Here is a 21,368-nt window from a genome sequence, read left to right on the forward strand (position 1 = left end):
CACCAAAGACAACAAACGGAACAATTAAATTAAGGGGCAAAATTGAAAACAAAACAGGAAAAGTAAATCAGTCGGCAGGAAGGTATAAAGACCAAAATGACTGTCGGTTAAAGGAAAGTAAAATACAGATGACTGTAATTGCTAAATAAAACTAAGGGTAAAATAAGAAAAAAAAATTAGACGAAAATATGTGTATATATATATGTGTGTATATATATATATATATATAAGTATAGGTATATGTGTGTGTGTATATATATATATATATATATATATATGAGAATGGCCCCAGTGCGTTAGTTTCAAAGTGTACCTGAAGTAATTATTTAAATAAAAAAATTGAAAAAAATAGTAAATTATTTGTCTAGAAAAAGAAAATATAAGATTAAAAAAAGGTAAAAAATAAAGATAAAAAAAAATCTAAACTTTAGCATAGTATAAGCATTAGTCTGCATCTATATTGTATTATTTATTTACTCTCTATGTAATAATAACATATTATTAATTTAATAACTTTTTTAATTTTTAATTTTATCACATTTTAATTTTTAATAATAGTTATCTTCTAATCAAATTAATAATGAATATTATATATTGAGTGTTTTAAGTATTTTATTAGTTAAATCTACTTAAAGTTAAATTTTACAATGAGAATGCTTTAAAATGTTGTTGTTCTAAAGAGTAAAGTTATTTTAATTTTTTTATTTAAAAAAATTGAAATAAAAAGAAAGGAAAATTGGTGCACTGTCATAATAAAAAAGATATGAAAAATAGACATCAATTCATGTGCACTACGGAGTTATAAAGGGTCTTTTAATAAAACATGATCCTTCATTAAATTTTACAAAGAAGTTACACATCAAATGTTTAATGGTCTTAAAAACTTTTTGGTAAAATATAATCTTTTATTAAATTCTATGAGAGAGTTATATGTCAAATGGTCAAAAGTTCAGAGCGTTTTGGTAAAACAAGATTTAATAAAAAAATAACAAAAACTATTATTTATAAGTAGATAATCACCTATTATAATAGAATAAATACTTATATATACTAGTAAAAGTAACTTGCACTGCATGAATGCCCATGCCCAATTGATGAGTAGGCGGGACAATTACCGACAAAGGAAGGCCCTCTCCCTTTCACTTTTACTTTTTTTTTTTTACTTTCGCTTTTACTTACCATTTTGTACCTGCAATAACCCTATTAATAATATTATGAATATCACACTTTTTATTAATATAAAATTTAACATTTAACAAATAATATTAAATATTGGAAATATTAAATTTTTTATTACTATAAGATTTTTTATTAAAGGAATAAATTTATTGAAGAAACAAAAAATTTACGTTTGCAAATGACACATTGAAATGAATTATTAAATGGAAATCATTAGCAAAAGGGAAAAACCATATATAACAAAATCAAAATAGAAGCAATAAAAATGTAGTAGAACATATATGTTTTAACCTTTTATGTCTATGACAAAAATCGTTTTCTTAAGAAATGAAATAAATTCTTCCAGAAACTAAATAAATTATATATATAGGAGCACTGCTACATAGCAGCCCCACACCCAACACACCAGTATAAAATAACAGAAGATAAAATAGTAAATTCATTTTTTTGATAATGTGAAAAAGTATGAGGCTGCTGTGTAGATTTATTCTATATATAGGTTTAAACAGCGTTGAAACCTAGTATACCTGCACGGACACTTTCTCTTTTCTTCTCTCTCTTACAACACTATCTTCTAGATCTCTCTCATATTTCTCAACGTTTCTCTCTACCGCTCAATCGCAACACCTTTATTTCTCCCCATTGGTCAATTACATCACCTTTGTGCTTTGTCTTCCCGTTTCTTCTTCGTCTCCATTGCGCCGTTCTTCTTGCTCTCTCTGTTTCTCATGTATTTCTCACAAACTTCTCTCTCTGCAAAGTCTGCATGTTGAAGATCTCTCTCACTTTTCTTGTTTTTCTCTCCATTACCGAAGTAGCCAACGTCTCTCTCATTGTTAATCTCTCTATTTAATTTTTTTAAAATTTATTTGGTTAATTATTTCTTCCTAGATGTAGATATGGGGGTTTCACATGTGTTGTTGTTCCATTTGGTAAAAATATTTGCAAAGCTAGGGTTTTTTTTTTTTTTTTTTCTTTCCTGGATGTAGGTCTAGCTGTTCAATTTGTGATTTTCTTCGATCTTGTAAGAATTTGTGTTAGATCAAGACATAGATCTAACTTGAACAACTTATAATCTCATCTCTCTTCTCTCTCTATTAAGGCACTTCGTGTATATGGGTATCATTGTTTTGGTGATTTTGTATTCATCCCACAAGCCCAAAAGGTTTGGATTTTACCTTTGGAAAGTTGCAGTACTTTTTTTTCTTGGTTTCGATATCAGTGTGAGGTTCTTCCTATTTTTTCCTTTTTTATTTTTGTTTTTGTTTGGTTCTTCTTTTTGTATGGAAGTGAACCAATTTTTGGTTCCTCTGTTCGTAAATATTTTTCCTCTCCACAGAAGCTCTATGGCTCTCTATGCATGCCTCTCAAATCTCTTTTCTTTCTACATCACTTTCAAATCTCTGTCCAAGCAAATCTTCTTTCTTTCATTTCATGACTTCTACAGAAGTCGTTGTCGATGAAGTAGTTGAAGGTGTGGCCATCACAGTTGTAGGTGAAGTTGTTGTTGTCCTCTTTGGTTCAGTCCTGTTTGAAAAGGCGACGTGGTGATGAAGAAGGGGAAGGGCTCCATACACTCTATGTTCATACATGTGGATGTTGTTGTATGGTTCTCTACACCGCTGGTGTTGTATATCAATAGCTAGTTGATGAACAATATCGGTGGTGCGTCAATTCTTTGCAAACCTGCTAGAGGCCAGAACATACAACATAAAAAAACAGGTGATTGGGTTTGGTTTTGTTGAAAGACAGAATGATGTAACCATTCCCTAGTTTTGATCTTGAAAATATTTTCCTCTGTTTTATTTTTCTTGGTTGGGCAACGAGGGTATGTATAGTGGACTAGGCGGTGGATTGGTCTATGTAGAAGATACTGGGAAGAAGAAGAAGTGAGTAGAAGACACTAGGCTAAGATAATACTCTCTAAGGCGATCTTCCACAAATTGAAGAAGGTGGTGGAAGTCAATAAGCGGTGAACTAATCTTCCAGAATTTAAGTGATTTAGAGAAAAGAAATGTGATGACCCGCTTTTGCGTGTATTTTCACTGAAGGGTTGTTTTTAATTTAATTAATATATTGGTTTATTTATTTTAAATTATTGCGTTTTAAAATTGGTTTTTATTTGTTGGATGTTGTGTTTTATTTATTTATTCGTTTTACGGTTTTTAATCTCGTTTTTGGTGGATTTGTTTTGTTTTCCGGAGTGAGGATTGGACCTCATTTCTTTCCTACATCTTTTCTTTTCCCTTTTTCCTTTTTCTCTTTTTCTCTTTTCTTTCTTTTTTCTTTTTTTCTTTCTTTTTCTTTTTCTTCTTCCTTTTCTTTTTCCTTCCCGCTCGTAACCCCCCCCGTTTGTCTCTCTCTCTCTCTCTCTCTCTCTCTCTCTCTCTCTCTCTCTCTCTCTCTCTCTCTCTCTCTCTCTCTCTCTCTCTCTCTCTCCTCTCCCACGCCAGTTTTAACCTCAGCCACGACCCACTGCTGTCCGGCCACCATGGTCGACACCACCTCCACCGGTCGAACCCCCTCCTGCCGGCACACCACCCCACCGAACCCCAGCCCCATCCGGCCAGCCGTTTGGCCGGAAAACGCCCAACAAGCCCCACAGTTTTTGCCCTGATTCGCTGTCGTCGCTCCACCTCCTGCCACCACCTCTTCACCACTTCATCACCGGTTCCTTGCCATCCTAACCCACCTATTTTCGGCCTCTAATAACCACCGGAACAGCTCCCACGAGCTAGCTTTCCATTTTAAAAAATCCAGCCATCAACCACCATTTTCGCCGCCACCCACGGCCAAACTTCACTTCCACTAGCTTCATAATCATCCTTAGACCATTCCCTATCAATCCCAAGCCTTGGTTTGTCCCCGTTCAAAAGTTGGTATTTTACAACCCACGGCCACAGTGAATTTTCACTGTTACGTTGCTTTCCTTCCGCCGTTTGTAACGCCACAAGCTTTCTAAAAATACCGTATAGCGCTGTAAGTATTTTTCAAACCCTACTTTTAGATTTAAATATATTTTGCTCTTACAATAAATTATTGCTGCTGGTTGGTTGATTCCGGACTGAGTCCGAGGAGTTCGGGGGTCGGATGGATTGAGGACGGAGTGCTTGATTTTGGTTGTTTGTGATTGCTTGATTTATTTGAGCCATGAGGCGTGAGTTGCATTTTGTGTATATGTGCATTTTATTTATTTGAGAAAATTCCGTTTTATTGGCGTAAATGGTTTTTGGGTGCGTGTGTTACACGAGCCCAAGCCGGGATGGGTTATTATCTCGGTGGAGCTCCTTTGGTCACTCAGGAGTGGATAATACTGAGTGACATCCCCTGAGTTGTCGCAGGGCGACGACCGGATCGCACGATACGGTAACGCTGTCGTGTCGACTCCGTGGTCCCTAGAGTGGCGGGGACTGGAGGATGGCCTGGCCAGGTATGCACGAGGCGCGAGTTTGGGCATCGCTCGTTTAGGTGTCACATGGGTAGTCGTTACCTGCGGTGTGGCACAGAGCCAGGGTATGCGGGTGATCCCTAGGGGAGATCATGGTGCATGCATAACTGGATTGTTTTTATAGTTTTCGGATGTGGGCCATTTTCTGGGAAAATGGCGATGCTTGGTTTCCGAAGTTTTTGATCCATTTTCTGGGAAAATGGTGGTTTGGGTCATTATCTGGGATAATGGCGAGGCTTGGTTTTAAGGATATGTTTTTGTGGGCCAAATGGGTTTTTGGCGTGCGTGTAAAAATCATGTTTTATGGCGCATGTGCATTGGTTTTCATTTCATGTATATTGTTTGAGTTTTATATGTTTTTATCTAGTGGTGTTTGGAGTTTACTTACCTGCGGCACCATTTTTGGTACCGTAGATTTTGGTGCAGAGATCGAGGATGAGGAAGAGGAGGCTAAGCCCGAGGATGCGGCTCCGCCGGGGTGCTAATGTTATGTTTTGTATTTAGTTTAAAACTGTATTTTTGTTATGTAATATTTTATTTATGTATGTTTTAAACAGCCTGTATTATATTAAGAAAAATTCTGGTACTTAGTTATATGACTTTCGTCATCCGCTACGTTTCTTTTTGTACATTTGTTGCTCTTACACACACTTGGCACTTATCTTAAGGTGGTGACCCGGGTTGTCATCATCCGGACGTCTCGATTTTTCCGTGTCAATGCGTGGGGATTTGGGGGCGTCACAAGAAATCCAATAAGCGGTGGATTCATCTTCGAGAAGATATTGTTGAATTTTGGATTGAGGCTTTTTGAGGGATGAAACTAGGAATTGGAAATGCATGTAAGGGCAAAAAGGAAACAAAAACATGTACAATCAGTGTAAATGGTGATTAAAAACAATCATTAAAGTTGGCAATTTACCATAAACAATAGGGGCAAATATGGAAACTAAAAAAAAGTAAGGCTATTTTGGGAAAAGAAATAAGTTTACAAATATATACAGTTGGTGCAAACGGCGAGAACAAAACAATCAAACTATTTTGTAATTTAATGAATAAAAAATAGGGACAAGAATGGAAAAAAAAATTCAAAACAAGAGGCAGGCAATACATAAATTTAATCACAATACCAGGGGAAAAATTGGAAACAAATATGTTAAGAAGTAAAGGAAAAGGACAAACAAAACTGGTTGAATTTGCTTATTAAATCAGGGAGAAAATTGGAAAGAAATGAGTAGAAAGACACTAGGAATTGGTATGTGGTGGAACACGAAATGCGGTGAGAAGAAGCGAGAAGCTCCTAGATTTCAGTCGGAAGTAATAAATTCATAAATGTAAAAATTCAATAATAGGTAAGCTGCCAAGGAGGAAAAAAAAAAAGCAATAGAATGGTATTGTGGAATACAAGTAGGAGCAAAATCGGAATAAAAATGTGTCAAAAAAAAACATTGTTCATCCAACATAGGCATTTATATATATAGTAGATATAGATATGAGTAATACTAGATACAATTATGAGTTTTGCAAGTATCACACACTAATTTTGAAAAAGAGTGAAGTCTCCCTTTAAGAAATTAATTTTTTTATGTAGGTACCATATTTACTCACATATTTTATAATGAGTATGTGTCACTTGTGCACTTTATGACTATATATTTATATATATATATATATATATATATAGGTTATAGACTGCCATCTAATTAACTCTTATCTAGGTCAAAATGACGGAACATTGTAACGTTCCAAAAGAAATTTGATTGACGAATTTATTTAGACCTAGAAATGTCATGAAATCTGGATAATATTTTATGAATTGAGTGATCAATCAGGTTTTAGTCCATTTGCATGTTTGGATCCCAATCTGCTACAGATTATGGAGACAGAATTGCATATTTATTTATTTGAGGCACTTAGGAGTATAATTTTCTGAAAAGGATTGTATCGTTAGATCATAACAATATTTAAAATTTTATGCTACAATAAAAAGTTGAGTTTTCCAAGTGAATAGTAACTCTTCAAAGAATGCCACGTGGCATCTGGTTCAAATAGCTATCAGATCGCCATGTAGGATGTCCAAAAGTCAATGATCACTAGAAAAAAATTTTGGACGCATGGCACAATCTTAGCCATTCATTTGAAAATCCAATGGACACTTGTCACGATCAAGCATACAAGCATGTTACTGATTGGAGTGGAAACCAAGCAAATGAATAAACTTCTTACACAATTCACTATTTCATCCCCTCAAGTACTTTCAGCTTTTTCCTTCTCATTTTCTCAAGTTAACTTCACTTCTTGTGTCATAAAATCAAACACCAAGTCAGCTCCTATACACTCCCCACACCACCCACATTTCTCTTCCCACACTTTGCAAAATTTCCTTTCCTTCCAAGAGCAAAATCGATATTAGTGCTAGAGAAGAGTTTTTCTACAGCTTTGAGTTTCTTTGTTCTAGCCCTTTGTCAGTCTTCTTCCCTAGCTTAAATCTCTTAAATTTTGTTAAATTATGAGTCTTGTTTACTTGGGAGAGTATTGCTTGAATTCTTATTGGAGTTTGATAGATGAATGCTGGTGATGATAATGAAAGGGTTCGGTTTGGATGTTTGATGTTGAACCTTGGAATTTTTGTGTTGTTTTGATGAAAATATTTGTGAATCTCAATTCTATGAAGTGTTCTCATGATTGTTTTTTGTAGGTCATGGTTTGATTTATAGCATATCAGGTTTTTATAAAATGATTATGCATGATCTACTAAATGCTTAGAATTGATTCCTTCAAATGAGTTTTGTTTGGTTTAGATCGTTATTTTAGCCTTAGGGTCTTGAATCTATGGTTTTAAATTTTTGTAAATCTTTTCCTTAAATTTTTTATCTATGAATTAAGTTGGCTTTTTAAGTTAGATCTTAGTTAGATTTTTGACAAACATGCAAAGAGTATGATTTTAAGCATGATTTAGAGGCTCTCGGGTTAGTGATGTTTGGTATGATTATTTTTCTATGATATGTTGGTTTTGATGCTTAGATCAAGTTAATACTTCAATGTGAGGTATATGGATGTATTGCTTCAAGATTTATTATATGTGAATCAAGAATTTAGTCTCTATGCTTAAGTGAAAAACAATGCTAAGCTTTGGTTTCTATTATTTCCATGCAATGCAAGTAGAGTTTCATTTGGTGTTTAATGTGAATATTTTTGTTGTTAGTTAAGCATGATATCAACTAGGTTTGAATGATGAACATGTTAGAAGTGTCACTTGTGGACTTTTAAAGTTCTTGGAATTAAAATGAAAGTATTAGACCAAGAACACTAAAATTAGATTTGGTTTGACCTAATCTTGATGTTTTGTGTTATTCTTTGAAGTGGTAAGTTAAAGTTTTTTTGTAAAATTTGTGATTTAGTGTGTTGTCATGATTTTAGAACTAAGGATGTGATAATTAGGAGTTTTAATTTTAGGTCAAGCTAGTTAGTGTAATAAATAGACAAGCAGAAAGCAAAACAACATGTTTTTTGGCCTATGTATGGATCGACCTAGAGGTGCTATTATGGTAGGGTTTAGTTTTTGTAAATCCAAAGATTTGGATCCCATATTTAGATTTAGGCTAAAATTTACATAAGGTATGTAGATTTTGATAAGTTTTGGGATCTGTTTGTAATTTCCTTAACTTTAGAGGCTAATTTGTAATTTTTCAAAAGTTAAGGGGTAAATTTGTAAATTAAGCACAAAGTTGGTAGGTTCTATTTTTATAAGGATTAAGTGAGAAATGCCCCTAAAACATCTTTCATTTCAACCTATGCTATGCTTACGTTACACACAACATTCTGTAAGTTATCTTCTAACTTAATTATGATATTTTTATGGATGTATGGTGATAAGTTGCATTACTTATATATTCATTCTTTATTTATGCCTATTCAATTATTTATAATATGTCATACAGTGTCATCTTATTCTGTTGAATAAAGGTACAAGTCCTAAATAGACAAGACTCATACAAGGCCTTTGTAAAAAGTGGCTCCAACTAATAAAAAATAATTTTTTTTACACTTTTTTAAGGTGAGGTCCATTTTTTACAAGGGCTTGTATTGGGCTTGTCTATTTGGAGCTTGTACAAATAATTTTTCTATTTTGTTACATGATTATTTGTTATATGCCATGAATGTCATGCTATAAGCCTATAAGTATGTCACGAAAATATTTATAAATCATGCATGAGTTGTCATGTCTTATCATGACTCCATTGCTAGGATGGAGGATTATCCAAGTGGAACTCTCCTATCCATTTTGGAGTGTTTAAAATGGAGTGCAATCCCCTGAGTTAACAAACTATACTCAACAAACTACGAACGTTAGGCACAAATGTCGATGGTGCCGGAACATGCTACAAGTACAAGCTATGGATTTACCCACGAGTAAAACCTTCATGACGATGTACTCACAGTTGATGTAGGAGCTTGTGATATGATGCGGTATTGGTATGAGCACATAGTCTATAGGTTTTCATGGAGCATTCATTGTCAAGTAACCAAACATGTATAAAAACTAAAGTTTTATGTTCACACAAGTAAGCATGTCATGTTCATGTTACGTTATGATGTTTCTAAGTCACGTCTTATAGAAGATACGTCATACAGAAGCCCCTTCTCTCTAGACTCTCTCCCTTCTGTCTAAAAAACCCTAAATCCAAACCCACTGTTCCTCAACGCGGGGGGGAGCTGAACCCTTCTCTTCCCTCCCCCACCCCCTCCCCTTTCTCATTTCTTTGTTTCTACATTCTATGTTTTTTTTTTCGTTTGTTTTCATTTGTAGTTGTGTTTCAGGCAAATAAGGGGGAGTGCCGACTGTGTTGCTTTCTAACTGACATCCGCCAACACGCGCCTCGCCAGGATGTTTGCCAACAGTCGATCTTCAAGTCCACCAAATGCGGTGCCAAATGGAGTGGCGTGTAGCCCGCACACGCGAGACGAAGTCTCTGAAGCTCCCAAGCGTGGCTGCCATGCGCCACCGGGCAGCCACCGACCAAGCATAGTCCGACCGTCGGCTCTCCTCCAGCTACTTTTAGACCACAGTCTCTGTTTTTTGTGTCTTCCGTCCCTCTGTTCAGTGGATCTGTTGGTGTTTGTTCTTTATTTGTATTCTCATTGCCTCTGCTGACGTGTTTTTGTTTTTTTTGATGTTCTGTATGTTTCCTATGAAGTCCACAATGAGGTAATGAGTTGTTGGGCAATCGCAATCTGAGGCAAAGAGCTGAGAGCGATGAGCGATGCTACGGCCAGCCTTCGCTGTGGAGGTTGTTGTGGTCCATATGCAAGCTAGATGCTCGTGCCGTTGGGCTCGTGATGCCGATTGCCTGTGGAGGGTGTGCCGTCGGAGCTCATGTCGTGCTCGTGATTGGGTTGTTTTTGTTGGTTTTTGTTTTGTGGGTTGTCTGTTTATTTAGTTTTAGTCTAGGTATATGCTATTGAACTATTTATTCATAGTAATTGTCTCTACATTCTACCTCCCTGGAGGTTGGAAGGGCCATCCAGTCTCTGGTCATACAGAGCATTTACTCTCAAATGGTAGAAATTGTAATAGGGATCAATGGAATCTAACTGAACAAGGCAAATAGTGGTACGGCCAGAGCCGATTGACATCGAGTTTACTGTAAATGATCGTTTTCAATTGATATATTGTTATATAAATATTATCATACATCTGGTAAGTAGTATTGAAGGAATTTTGGAGGGGAATCTTGAGCCTCAATGGATGCCGATATGTGAAGAGTCTTCACCCTTGAGAACCATTTTGTATTGGCTAAGCATTTTATGGATGTCAATTCGATATTGCTGGATGAGATCGTAGAGATTTTAGGAAGCACAAAATGAGGATCTTGTAGCCTTGTACCATGTGTTTCTCTTTTGAGGGTCAAGAAGGGGTCCATGTTTTGGGACCATACTTCTATTATATGGATGTTTTAGCTTTAGTATTTTGTATGAGCGATGTGACTTTTGTCATGTGATCATTATCCGAGAAGTATTTATATTTTGGAATTAGCATTCTGGTACAATGTATATTGCTAAAAGAAAATTATCTACTGCAATTACTGCATAATGTTATAAGCATGTTATGTGCATCCAAGGCATGAGCCTTGTAGTAAAAGAAAACTATACATGAGTTGAGAATATCAATTTTATGAACAAAACAAATTCCATCTCCGTTAAACAAGTTAAATATCTTCTTGATGGTCTGATCACGTGTAAAACAAATACATGCCCACAGTTAGCAAACACTAAACTTTACAATAGTTATATATATGCCTCACAACTTATTAAGAAACCATGTTTTGATTCACATATCTATATATCTTTGGTTTGCTACATTTGCTACTACCTATTTAATAATTATTTTTTATAATCGACAAAATTCTAATCACTTTCACATGATTTATGTCATTATCATGTTAACAATTATTATTTTTCTTCAATGATTCTTAGTTTTAATGATTAGTTCTAATTGATATGCACTTTAAATAATATATTTTCCCATATGAAAAATGCGACAACACTTTCACTTGAACATATGTGCCTTGCACAGTCTAATCAACACATTGCGCAAGAATTTAGCCCTTGCTCAAGATCACCGAGCAAAGCCAACTTGACCAGCACATTGATAAGAAATTCCAAACATTGCAAGAAAATAATTTTTGCTTGGGATCACTAAGCAAGTGTAGTCCAACAAACACATTGCTTGGTAATTTCGAGGATTGTAAGAAAATAACTATTTCTTGGAATCACCAAGTAACTCCAGTTTGACCAACACAGCAGTTTCAAGCATTGCAAGAAAATAATCTTTGCTCGATAGTAAGCTGGCAAGTCCCACTGACACATTGCTCGAAAAGTTCAAGTATCGCAAGAAAATAATCGTACTCTATCTAAAAGAGAGTAGAGAACACACTCTATGAACATAAGTCGAGACTACATGTTTTTTTATTTTTTATTTTTATTTTTACCTTTATTTTTCTAAAATAAAAGACATAACAGAAATTAAAGAGACATGCAAAAAAAGAACTAAATGCCTCTGTTGAATCTCACAATAGCTACGCCATCTATTAAATTCTATAAATAAATTCGCCATACGGAAATCCCAAACAAAGTATACCATTAGGATATAATTTTGGGCGGCAAAAGTTTCTTCGTATCAAACCTTAAAACCTTAAACTTTGTGTTGAATCTCACAATTGTTAGACCATTGTATGAGTGTGTGAAATGGCTTGACAACAAATATGGCTTATTGTGGCGAGAAGTCTTGCGGCGATCTTAAAAGCATATAGCAAAAGAAATCTTTTAGCAGTGAAAAATGCATCACAGGAAAACCATAGCCAGTATATATATAATATATATATATATATATATTTATATATATAAGGGTTTATGAAAAGGGTTAGAATTTTATTTACAAAGAAAAAATGGGGCTTATTTTGGTTTGATTTCAAGGAATGCTTGCCTTATAAAATTAATTACAAAATTATAAAAATAATGTGATTTGATATAATATATTAAATTTATCTTTATCTTGTAATAAGAAATCAAACTTTATAACTTAGAGTGTTGTGCTTAGCACATGTAAATTTGTAAAGTAGTTCTTTCTTGGTTTTTTGTTTCTAGTTGTAATATTTTCCTTTAATTTCTTTATTTTTCTCTACTCTTCTTTTGATTTTCTCACCCGAGATGGAAAAGATATTAATTAGCCAAATTTATGAAAGAGTTTTACTACATATAATCACTTTTACATATTTTTTATATAATCTATTAATATGATTGGTCAAAATAATTATTTTATATTAAAAACTTACTTAACTATTCATATCATTTATATAGAATGAGCACTGATATATCATAGAAAGTGCATGAAAAGTAACGAAAATTAAACTGCCGTGTGCCCATTTAAAATTGAATTCCGTTCTTGCATCATTGACTTCAAGTTTAATTTGCCATGTCTCTAAAAATTCGATCAAGTCATGATCCATATCTAAAAATATCATGCACTAATCATTTAAAGTTGAAACAAATAATTTGAAGATCAAAGCCACTTCTAAGCGGTGATCTGGCTGTTTATTAGAGATAAAGTAGCCCTCTATCATCATCAATCACATCAGAAATCACACAAAAAATGATATAGGTGCAGCCACACACGATCAGAAAGCTAGGTCACCCAGCCCTTGCCGTGCAAATCACATGGATATGTTTCCTTCAAAGGAAAATCATTGCTCGCCACCATCTCAGTCCGACAGATTTTAAACCATTCTCATCGGAAAATCACTGCTCACTGCATGTAAGAAATTTTGTGTCTTTCTCCGATTAGGTTTAGGTTTCTTGTTCAGTTGAAACCATAAATTGTTAAGGAATGCCCAAAGTCATCGATTGTCTTCGTGGAAGAATGCCGAGATTTGCGCCCACTCTAGGAGGAGAATGATGACAAATTTTCTCTACAACTTCCTATCCTTGATGTTTTTGCTCCACAAGCATTCACCTGACTCTTTCTCTGATGAACTAGATGGAAAGTCTTCTACTTTCTCATACATCAAATACTTTTGGCTTTTCATTATATTGACAACGCGGAGCCGCTCTTCAATATTGTATCCCCTACAATTAAGCCAAGCATCCCTTTTCTAACAAAGGTTACCGGTAATATCGTTTTGATAATTCCTCAAAAAATGGTAGTGTTGTGCTTCTAAAAGAATTCAAACATTATCGGTAAATAAAGAGCTTCCCTTGGCTCACAGAAACCTCCCTTCAAGGTGTCAAAAACAATTTCTTAATTGGGCTCCCAAAGTGCAAATTGCAACCTATAAAAATCTATTTTAGAGTAATCATGTACGTCTCTTGGTCCATGTCTTGGAGAAACTTGGTGAGAGTGGCTGTGTTTGGGTGTTGAGGTATCATCCACACTTCTCATTACTATTCATTACTTTATTATTACTTTTCACCTACTTTTATTACTATTCCTTACTTTATACCTACTTTTTATTACTATTCATTACTTTATTATTACTTATCATCTACTTTTTAATACTATTCACAACTCTCCTCAACACCCAAATCCAGGAATATTGCCACACATCCACAGGCAATATATCCTCTAGACCAGGAAGATCACAGAGCTCTAATGGAATACTACAAGTCTGACTCCCAACTTGGCAAAACTTTGCCTCAGTTTCTCCCAATTCCAACAAATCATGGTGACGAGAGGGGGTTGTGTGATTCACTGCCACCGTCATGAGAGGAGTCCCTAGTGCTAAGTCGGGGGTCAAACCATTGTGAAAGTGAACCTAAAAATTCAAATGCCAGAAATGAATGCTCAAATAATCGGGTGAAGTGTGGTCACACCATCACTAACTTGAGAAGCGCACATGGAAGAACACTATTGACAGGCTGTTTTTAGCGGGTTGTAAGCCCAACCGGTCAGAAGGTATTCTATTTGAAGATTATTTTGGGATTTAACTTTTCTTGTTCCTAAAAGTGACTTTTAGAGACAAGATTCAAACCTCATCCAACAAACAACTCAAATTGTATATACCCTTCAAACAATAATTTATCATTCCAATGATAATATTTTTGAATGAAATAATTCATTCTTAAAAGTGATTGTATGTTCGGACAGTTTAAAATAACTATTCAAAATAGTTTAATTAATTTTGTTTGAATGCTACCAAATCCGTTCGAATGATTTTAGAAATCTATCTGAACTATATGAAATCCAATCGAATGTCATATCTATTTGAACGGGGTATATTTTGTTCAAATACAAATTTCAACCAAATATTGCTCGGAAACTTGAACACACCATTTTTTTTTTCAATTCGTATATGCATTTGAATGGAAATAGTTTACGTTTGAATGGCATTCTGTTCTGTTCGAATAATTTACAATACATTCAAACTATGAAATTTTCGTAAAATTTGATCGAAACTTGGCACGCGCCGGACTTTTCAAAATTTTACCGTTGAAACATTTTTTAATTAGTTCGTACAGTTAATGATGTTCAAAAAATATATATAGCGCTCCAAACTTTAAAAAGTGAACATTTTACAGCTTAGAGGGAGAGAGAGACCACTTACCAAAGATGGGGAAGTTTTGGGGGGCGTTATTATGAAGTAAGAAATGAGAGAAACTATTTTTTTCTTTTAAACAAATGAGATTTAATACTTTGTAGTTTGAATATGCCTTTTTCTTCTATTCTCTCTTGTTTCTATTTTTTCTGTACTTTAATAAGAAATATGAAAATGATCTATTGTTAGATGAACCTAAATCATTAAATCATGATTGCCAAATGTAGGGGAGTAATTAGTCTGGGGTTTTGGACCGGACCAAAAATTTCAATTAGCCCTTTCTCTGGATCGAGATTAAATCGATTAGGGCTTTGCTACATACAGTCAGCAAATGCAGTCGGCGTGCAGTCGGCTGTACGGAATGAATAAAAAAAATTATAATTTTTTTTTATATTCAGGGGGACCTACATGAATAAAAAAAATTATAAAAATAATTTTTTTTTTCATGTAGGTTCCGTATTAATTTACTTTTTAACAGCCGACTGCACGCCGATTGTATCTGCCGACTGTAAAAAATATTTCTCAAGCTGCCAGTCCAATCTATAGGATATTTTCGGTTCTCTATATATAATCCAATTTGGTTCAGGGTAATATAATTGGGCCTGGCTTATAAAAAGTTGAAAATCACTTCTGATGTTTATTTTCGGCTCATCTATACAAAAGGGTCCATAATATTTACACTTTTGAACGGAAACTATTTCTTTTTGTTTGCATATTTTGTATTTGAAAACAATCTAAAGAAATTTGAACAAATTATCAAAATTATCCATATACATCCATTCTTCATAATGAAGTTAAAAACAAAAAGAATAGAGAAAATGAAATTGAAAAGTGAAATATCATTCAAACTCTAAATAAAAAATTGAAATATGCTTTAATTATGTACTGATACAAGAGTATGTATCTTTCCTAAAATGAAAATAGTTATAGAGTATGTATTTTTCATAAAATGAAAACAGTTATGTAAAATTGGAATTTTTATTATCATACATATAAAGATAATATTTTAATTATAAAGAGATTTTATAAAAATAAATTGACAAATTGACATAGTTTGATGTAATAATTAAGTTAAATTTATAAAATTATTTTTTTATTATAAAGTAGATTTAACGAAACATATGAATTATATTAATTTATAAATTTATTTTTATAGAATGACTATACTTTGTCACATTAACATTAATTAAAGACGCACTATTTTTCAGAAGTTTGATAAGAATATTAAATGTTCGTAGGCATTTATAAAGAAAGAATTTCTGCACCCATGGCAGAAAGCAGGTACGTATTTACTTTATTGATGAAAATTAAACGAGCAAATTAATTGAGGCCTGGAGTCGAAATTTATTTTCTCGCGTCTCGTTTTATTTTATTATTATAATTTTTTTTAATTTTTAATAAAATATAATAAATAATTTAACTTTTTTAAATTTTAAAATAATAATAAAAATATTTTATTTAATTTTTATATTTCATTTAAAACACATTATAAGAAATAAACTAATTTGTTGCGAACACAAATGGCCGGAAATAGTCTTATTTTCGCCGGAAAAAATTAATTGCCCAAGCCACAAATTTTGAGCCAAGAACCATTTTTCCCGGCTACAGCAGGGGGTGGCAGAAATTATTTTACTATTTCGGGGGGCATTTAGTCACAACAAAAGGTATCAAAATTCGCTATAAATAAATCTAGCCGCTTTTTTTTTTTTTTTTAATAATTATAGTGGATTTTATCCACTCATATTAAATGAACTTCTTTTCCTTCTTATTTAAAAAAAAAGTAAAAAAGATAAATACTATTGTTAAAGTTTGCTAATGTCATTAAAAAAAACAAAAGGTCCAAAACAACCAACAAAGCTACTTAATGAATCCGAGCCACTATTGTTGAGCACTGCTGTTCAATTTTATTTGATATAATTTGCTCTTCTGAAGTCACTTATGGCCCCAATTCATGGGGAAACTATTTCGAGAAAACAATAAAATGATATTATTTATAAGTGTTACTCAATGTTTGATGACTTGATCATGAGTGACTGTATACACCTAGAGAAAATATCAAAGCAAAACCAATCAGTCCACTTTCATCACCATAAAATCCAATTGGGAGCTCCTTTTGAGAGGATTAGAGTTTTGAATCTTTTAGTCCGTTATAATAGAAAAGACTTCCGCCGAGTCCTAGCAGTCTCGATATATTCTGGTAAAGGTGGAAGACACCCTCCTTCCTCTCCATCTTTATGTACTTGTCCTCAAATTATCTATAAAAAAACAATGTCATTTGAATTAGATCAAAGAAAAATTATATGACAACTAGTTTTTAAAGCTATGAGCTTAATGACTCTTCAGATAAAGAATATCAACTTGTTGTTTCCCCCAACATATGTCACCAATGATGACTTGATACTTCTTAGCATCAAATGGTCCAATTGCAGGGCACAAAATATTTTCGAAAATTACAAGAAAAAAGAATGCCTTTACCATTTAAAAAAATATACATAAAATGAGAAGAAGGAAGAATGCCTAAATCATTACTACTTGAAAACATCAAAGTTTTATATGCTCAAAACCAGCATGACATTATAGTTTCTAATCTAGATTTAGCTCTATCATTTCCTTTACCTGAATCCCTTTTCAATAGGTTTAAACCCTCCATTTTATACGTTAAACCATTAGAAATGAGTGTTTGCTTGTGAGCCACTTTCTCAAGCTTAAACCAACGTGAACAACCACCATAGAAGCCACCAAAGCATCAAGTAAGATCCCTCTTTTAATTATGTCCAAAACTGTAGCATAGCAGCAAACTCTTTCTGTTTCCTCCTCTAAATTTATGCAATTGATTCCTTCCTACTAGTTTATGTTTGGTTGACTCTCTAGCTTGTTTACCTCCATTTGATCACTTCTATATCCTTGCTGGTGTAATTAGGAATTTATTAAAGACAGGGAAGGTCTGAAAACAAGAAAATAAACAAGAAAACTAAAGTGCACGGAAAAGGGGCAGTTGTTTTTGCGCAAGCAAAAACACAAAAGCTACTAATGCTCTGGCATGCATGCTAGATCAAAATTCGTCAATTAATCTTAAAAAGTGGTGGGTGTGTTAATTACCATGCATACTAAACACAAAAGCTAGCTAAACCAAAACTCCATAGCACGTGCTTTGTGTCTTATATTTTGGTTCCTGGCCGAAAGTGCAGGTGGTGTTATTGGTGCAGAGATTTTAGCATATCTGGTGTTGTTGAATTTGTTGCTTCCTGGAAGCTTGACTTTACACGAGGAACAGCAACACACAACTCCTCTCTTTTCTTTCTACTAATCTCTCTTAAGTTCTACCTCAAAAGGGGTTTTGTTGCTCCTTTCAGGCTAGTGGCCATCTTGATGGGTCCTTATTATTTTTTTTTTAGGAATTTTATGTTCTATAGGTTGTATTGTGTACATGATAATATGAGATCATGTGTTATTTATGCTAAAGTTAAGCTACATAATGTCTAAAATTTATGCATTGTTGGAGGCTGTAGTAGTTTGAATTTTGTCATTTTTCTTTCTAGTTTGTAAACCAATATCATGTCCATGTGCATTGGATCAGTTCTAGTCTATGGAGGTGGGAGCATTGGGGAAATGGGGCATTGCATGAAAAAGTATCAAGGGGGCTGGACCTTGTGTATGGAGGTGGGAGCATTGGGCTAATGGAGATGGTTTAACAAGCAGTTTATTATTGTGGCAATGGAATAGTTCCCAGGTACAATCACTTTACCATATCTTCACAATTTTGGGTTGGATGTTTGAGATAGTGCTAAGTTTTGCTAGTATAGAAAGTTGTGGTACTAGTTTCTAACTTCATCTCTTTTTTGGTTGTAATACCTTTAGTCTTGATATTGTCATAAACATGTCCCATAGAAGTTAAAAGAGTCTTACTTTTTTCAGTTATAAATTAAGGTAGATATTTTTCAAAACTTGTCCCAGGGCTTCTAAGTCTGGGAATGTATTAATTGCTACTGTTTTTGGTTGTTTAGTTGGTTACTTTGATAGCTTGCATAAGCCAATAACATTGGTTAAGGGTTTGGTTGCTTGAATGTTGCTTTTGAAATATCTAACAAATGATCCCAGAAACATAGATATCTACCAAATGTTTGTTGTATGGTTGAGTGATTTTTTTTTTTTTAGGTAATTGTGTCAAAAGAAACTTATTTTGGTTGCTACATCAATTGCAGTTTATCTTAATGGCCATGTTTGCATAATGGTCCTACATCCTCTTGGTGAGGACCCAAATGGCTGTGAGCTTGCAAGTGAATTCAAGACACTAGTTCATACGGAATGTCATAAACACTTCAAACTAAAGCTTTCTTGCTTTCTTTTTTTAAATATGGTAAATATGAGATTGGAAGTCTTTGCTTTGAGTAGTTTTGGTTCAAGGAAGGTTGTGGTGCTATGTTCATATTCTGAAGCAGCTGTTGAACTGTAGATTAAATTGCAAAATGTTTTATATTATTTATTTGTAAGTGCAAAATACTATTAAGCTTTGCTTGTGGGCATCGATGAGTATGTGAATATACTGATGGCAGGTTGGTTTGGATAGATTGAAGTATAAAAATAAAACTTTACTATGATTCAATAAACTAATGCCTTTAATAGTGGTTCAATGAACTAATATCTCTATTATAACCTACAAGCACAAAAGACTTTGAAGTAACTATTATATTAAGCTTTAGTAGATTGCATGTATACATATTACGTACTTGACAGGAAAGTGGTGTGAGGCGTAGTTATATGCACGAAGAAAGCTCCGTGTTTATTAATATATGAAAAAAAAAAAATTACTTTACTGTAGAAACGAAGCCTCCTCTCTTCTTTAGTTTTGGTTTTTTCATAGGAGATAAAGAGAAGTTGTAAATAAAAAGAAAAGAAAAAAAGAGTTGGTGTTTATTCTTGAATAGTTGTTAGTTGAAACAATGTGCAAGTGGATTTGGATGAATGTATGAATGTCAAGCAGATTATATGCAAGTGTAAAAAAATTACTACAGTTTTAGTAGTAATTTTTTTTTTAATTTCGTAATTGAGTATTTGTAGCGACTAAAAATCGCTAGAAATAGTCAAAAACTCATTGCAATTTCTCTATTCCAGCGATTTGAGTCCTTGAAAAAAATGTTAAATACAACAAAGGAAGTAAGCGCTGCTTCTGATGGCGGGTTTTTGTGGCACTTTTTTGGCCTTTTGTAGCGGCCTTTTGTAGCAATTTTAATCCTTGAAAAAAATATTAAATACAACAAACGAAGGAAGTGCTACTTCTGATATTGGGTATTTACAGCACATTTGGATCTTTTGCAACGATTTTAGTCCTTGCAGAAAAGGTTAAATGCAACAAAGTTAGCAAGCGCTACTTTTGATGTGAGGTATTTGCAGCGTTTTTTGATCTTTTGCAGCAATTTTAGTCATTGAAAAAAATATTACATGCAACAAAGGAAGCAAGCATTGCTTTTGATATGGGGTATTTACAGCACTATTGAGAGCTTTTGTAAGGATTAAAATTGCTGGAATTGCTCAATAGCAGTGATCGTAATGAGAATTTCATACCCCATTTCCAGCGTGCTATTTTATTATTTGCAATGAAAATATATCACTGTAATTGATGCTTTGCAACGTTTTTTCGATATCGTTGCAATTGATAAAAAAAGAAATGATTATAGTGTCAAACATACAAGGAACTAAAAAATGCTGCAATTGATGTATTGCAACGTTTTATACCAGTATTTACAACGATTTTGAGCGCTGCAAGAGGCCAAATTTCTTGTAATGCCATATCAGTTTGTAAGATTTGTTTTGTGTGATTATTTTGTAGATGTAACAATATTTATAATACAATTAGAGTTCTATTGAAACTTTATAAAGAGCAATAGTTTCTCTTTTCTAAATAATGTGGGATCTTATACAACCCTTACCCATATCCTTATTATATGAGCGAGGTATCACAACTCTAAAATTTATTATCTACCTATCCACGCACATCTATTCCTGCATACACCTCCAATATAATGCAAATTTCCTTTATCACACGACATGCATTTCCTTTTCACGTATGGCAGTGCATGGCGCCAGTTCTCCAATATTCCGCATTTATACAATTTGTTTTTTTCCTTTCTTCTTAACATCATTTGAAGCCAGACCCTTCTTTCTTCTTTATAAAAAGTTCTTATCATGGATTATTTTTCAATTTAATTTTTTATTTGCTCTATTGTGAACATTGTTTAAAGTCCCAAACACTTTTTAGCCTATTGTTTTTAGTGTTGTTAGTTGACCAAGGCCATTTTCAACCCATTATCGGCTCAATCTGATCGGCTTATCACTACAACACATCAGTGTTTTTGCTGCGGTTTTTTTTCCTGGGATAAGGAATCCGTCGCATGAGTTCCATCCCGTGATTCAAACAGGGCTTGTATCGCGGGGGCAATGTAAAACGCAGGTGAAGTTAGATGTTTGCGGCAGTTCCTTGTGGCCAAGAAATAAATCGCAGAAAATTGCTAGACACTGCCCCACCGTTTCTGTAGACGCCGAAGTGGTCTAACTTAGCTGCGAGGGAAATTGGTAGCAAATTTCCATTCGGTTGTTGAATGCCCGCAGTGCGTAAAATCGTGGCAGATGGTTCTTAGTGCCGGCGATGGTTAGCT

General features: G+C 33.9%; 1 long non-coding RNA gene across 1 annotated transcript; it reads right to left on the reverse strand.

Moving 5' to 3' along the window:
- Positions 1-16,678: 16,678 nt before the first annotated feature.
- LOC122299844 lies at positions 16,679-17,622 on the reverse strand. Its single transcript, XR_006239782.1, has 2 exons — positions 17,332-17,622; positions 16,679-16,970 (listed from the first exon to the last, which is right to left on the reverse strand). It is a non-coding gene; the product is annotated as an uncharacterized LOC122299844 (long non-coding RNA).
- Positions 17,623-21,368: the final 3,746 nt, after the last annotated feature.

This window comes from Carya illinoinensis, chromosome 16, assembly GCF_018687715.1.
Source record: "Carya illinoinensis cultivar Pawnee chromosome 16, C.illinoinensisPawnee_v1, whole genome shotgun sequence".
In the NCBI taxonomy this organism is placed as follows: domain Eukaryota; kingdom Viridiplantae; phylum Streptophyta; class Magnoliopsida; order Fagales; family Juglandaceae; genus Carya; species Carya illinoinensis.